The sequence below is a fragment of the Suncus etruscus genome, unplaced genomic scaffold, assembly GCF_024139225.1.
Source record: "Suncus etruscus isolate mSunEtr1 unplaced genomic scaffold, mSunEtr1.pri.cur scaffold_94_ctg1, whole genome shotgun sequence".
NCBI classification, from domain to species: Eukaryota; Metazoa; Chordata; class Mammalia; order Eulipotyphla; family Soricidae; genus Suncus; species Suncus etruscus.
The window spans coordinates 3,910-8,223 of NW_026060407.1; the positions used below are offsets into that span (position 1 = coordinate 3,910).

Consider the following 4,314-nt stretch of genomic DNA (forward strand, 5'->3'; position numbering starts at 1 on the left):
CCACACTAAGCCCAACAATGTATGCAGCCAAGTAGGAGGTCCTGTGACAGGGTGTAAAATGTCCTACTTGGGGCCCTTCAAAGCCTTTGCATCGTCCCTTTATTATTGCATTTTTGCCCACAGACCCATCTGGACATGCAGCAAAAGCTGCTCTACAAGCGTGTCAATTTGTAATTAACACAGGACAACAGCATGCATGGAGAATGAAGATGGCAGTTCTTTGACCAAGAAATTCAGAAATAACCGACCACAAAGTTATGCTCTCCTACCAGGGGTTTCAAGTAGTAAGATGGAGGAGGCTCCTAGAACTCAAAAAAGAAGAGTTCAAGAATGAGTGAACACAAGAAAGAAATGATGAAACTCCATACTGAAATCATAGGACTGAACGACTCAGATGCTGATATTACAAACTCAGTGGAAAGAAATCAAACGTCTGATATTCTAGATTCTATTTAGACGCATAATTTCTAAATTCTAAAATTCTAAATACTATTCTAAAATTTTAAATTTATATTAACATTCTAAATTCTATTCTAAACTTCTAAATTCTATTCTAAATTTCTAAATTCTAATTTATCTATTCAAATATTCTATATTCTATACTAAAGTTCTAAATTCTAATTTATCTATTCAAATATTCTTAATTCTATTCTAAAATTCTAAATTCTAAATATCTAAAGTGTTTCCTCATCCCTGCGTGAGACTCCTGAGGAAAGGTTTAAAGAACTTCATTCCATCAATGTTCGCTGACCTAGAAGGAGGTACCTGTCACAAGGCTGTTCCATGTCCTAACTATGGTCTTTCAAAGCCTCTGCATCCCACCTTTTTTATTGCATCTTATTGTCCACGAACCACACTAGGACTTGCAGCAAAAGCCACACTACAAGCATGTCAATTGGGAAACAATGCACACAATTGCATGCATGGACAATGAAGATGGTAGATATGTTGACCAAGAAATTCAGAAATTACTGTCGACAAAGTTAGGCTCTTCTACAAGGAGTTTCAAGTACTACCATAGAGGATGCTCATAGAACTCAAAGAAAGAAGAGTCAAGAATAAGTAAACACAAGAAAGATGATAAAACTCTGAACTGAAATGGTAGGACTGAACAACACAGAGGTTTAATTTAAAAACTCAATTGAAAGACATCAAATGTGTAAAATTTTATATTTTATTCTAGAACCATATCTTCTAAATTGTATTCTAAAATTCTAAATTCTAATTTATATATTCAGATATTCTATATTCTATTCTAAAATTCTAAATTTTAATTTATCTATTCAAATATTCTAAATTATATTCTATAATTCTAAATATATAAAGTGTTTCCACATCTCTGTGGGAGACTCCTGAGGAAATCTTTACAGAACTTCATTCCATCAATGTTCGCTGGCCTAGTAGGAGGTACCTGTCACAAAGCTGTACCATGTCCTAACTAGGGCCTTTCAAAGCCTATGCTTTCTGCCTTTTTTAATTGCAACTTCTTGTCCATGAACCATCCTAGGACATTCAGGAAAAGCCACACAACAAGGATGCCAATTGAGAAACAACACACACAACTGCATGCATGGAAATTCTCAATGCTATTCTAAAATTCTAAATTGTATTCTAAAATTCTAAATTTTTAAAATTCAAAATTCTCCTTTAAAACTGTAAATTATATTAATTCTAGATTTTTATCGTAAAATTCTAAAGTCCATTCTAAAATTTGAAATTCTCTACTCTTATATGCCAAAATCTATTCTAACATTCTAAATTTTGAAAATTTAAAGTACTATTCCAAATTTCTAGTTTCTATTTTAAAATTCTAAATTCAATTCTAAAATTCTAAATTCTATTCTAAAATTCTAAATTCCCTTTGAAAATTCTTAATTCTGTTCTAAAGTTCAAAATTAATTAAATTCTGTACACATTTAAAACTCTAAATTACAGAAATTCTAAATTCTAATCTAAAATTCTAACTTCTATTAGAAAATTTGAAATTCTATTTTCTAATATTCTAAATTCCATTCTAAATTTCTAAATTTTAAAAATATTACATTCCATTCTGAAATTTTATATTCCGTTTTCAATTCTAAGCTGTAGACTAATATTCTAAAATTTATTCTAAAATACCATTTTCATTTCTAATATTCGAAATTTTATATTCTGAAATTCTAAAATGTATTTGAATATCTAAATATAAAAAATTCTAAAGCCATTTCTAATATTAGAAATTCCATATTCTAAAATCTACATTCTATTCAAACTTTTAAAAAAATTCCAAATTCTATTTTAAAACTCTAAATTACCAAAATTTTAAATTCTATTCTAACATTCTAAATTCTAAATTCTAAAATTCTAAATTACATTTTAAAATTCTTCTTTTCTAAAATTCTTAATTCTATTTGAAAAATCTAGATAGAGTCTATCCTAAATTTCTATATTCCATTCTAAAATTCTAAATTCTATTCTCTAATATTCCAATATCTATTCTACATTTCTAAATTCCATTCTAAAATCATAAGTTCTGTTCTAAATTTCTACATTATTTTCTAAAACATGAAACTCAAATTCTACTCTAAAAGTCTAAATTCGGGCCTGGAGAGATAGCACAGCGGTGTTTGCCTTGCAAGCAGCCAATCCAGGACCAAAGGTGGTTGGTTCCAATCCCGGTGTCCCATGTGGTCCCCCGTGCCTGCCAGGAGATATTTCTGAGCAAACAGCCAGGAGTAACTCTTGTGCACCGCCGGGTGTGGCCCAAAAATCAAAAAAATAAAAATAAAAAAATAAAAATAATAAAAGTCTAAATTCCATACTAATATTCAAATTCTTTTCTAAAATTTAAAATTCCACTCTAAAATAATTAATTTTATTCTAAAATTCGAAACTTCTAAAATTTTATACTCATTTAAAAATCTATTTTTTTGTTCCCCAATTCCCAATACAGACCAGGCAAAAGGCCTGGGTTGAGGTGTATATGGAGTGGATTTACTGTACCACCTATTTCTATACTTTCAGTGTAAAGAGCAGAGCCTGTGGTAAGAATTGTGAGGCCTTACCTTATATATATATATATATATATATATATATATATATATATATATATATATGTATGTATGTATAAATCTTTCACTAGTGCAACATTTCCATGACCAATATCCCAAGTGTCCTTCTTCCCCACCCCACACAGTCCTGTACTCTAAACAGGCTTTCTGCTTCTCTCATTTAGTCAGATTTTGTTATGATAGTTCTCAGTGTAATTATTTCTGTGACTGCACTAAACGATCCCTGTGGTGAGCTTCACGTCAGGAGCTACACGCTCTAGTCCTCTATTTTGTCTGAGAATCATTACACAAATGTTTTTCATTTTTCTCAAAACCCACAGATGAGTGAGACCATTCTGTGTTTATCTCTCTGCCTCTGACTTATTTCACTCAGCATAATAGATTTCATATACATCCATGTATAGGAAAATTTCAGGACTTCATCTCTTTGGATGGCTGCATAATATTCCATTGTGTATATGTACCACAGTTTCTTTAACCATTCATCTATTGAGGGCATCTAGGCTGTTTCCAGAGTCTGGCTATTGTAAGCAACGCTGCAATGAATATAGGTGTGAGAAAGGGATTTTTGTATTTTATTTTTGTGTTCCTAGGATATATTCCTAGGAGTAGTATAGCTGGATCATATGGGAGCTCAACTTCCAGCTTCTGGAGAAATTTCCATATCGCTTTTCCTAAAGGTTGGACCAGAAGGCATTCCCACTAGCAGTGAATAAGAGTTTGTTTCTCTCCACATCCCCACCAGCACTGCTTATTCTCATTCTTTGTGATGTGTGCCAATATCTGTGGTGTGAGATGGTACCTCATAGTTGTTTTGATTTGCATCTCCCTGATGATTAGTGATGTGGAGCATTTTTTATGTGCCTTTTAGCCATTTGTATTTTTTGTCACAGTGTCTGTTCATTTCTTCTCCCCATTTTTTGATGGGGTTAGATTTTTTCTTGTAAAGTTCTGTCAGTGTCTTTTATATTTTGGATATTAACCCGTTATCTGATTGGCATTGGGTAAATAGTTTCTCCAACTCAGTGAGTGGCTCTTGTGTTCTGGGCACTGTTTTCGTTGAGGTGCAAAAGCTTCTCAGCTTAATATGCTTTCACTCGTTTGGAGAGTCTTGTTTTCTCTCTCTCTTTTTTTTTTGGTTTTGGGGCACACCAGGTGATGCTCAGGGGTTACTCCTGGCTCTCTGCTCAGAAATCACTCCTGGCAGGCACAGGGGAGCATATGGAATGGCAGGATTCGACCACTGGTCCTTGGTCAGCGCTTG

At 32.8% G+C, this 4,314-nt stretch overlaps 1 non-coding gene across 1 annotated transcript; it reads right to left on the bottom strand.

The window, feature by feature from the left end:
• Positions 1 to 2,907: 2,907 nt before the first annotated feature.
• On the bottom strand, positions 2,908 to 3,040 carry LOC126000723 (small nucleolar RNA SNORA51). Its single transcript, XR_007492852.1, has one exon. It is a non-coding gene; the product is annotated as a small nucleolar RNA SNORA51 (small nucleolar RNA).
• Between the last annotated feature and the right edge of the window lie 1,274 nt (positions 3,041 to 4,314).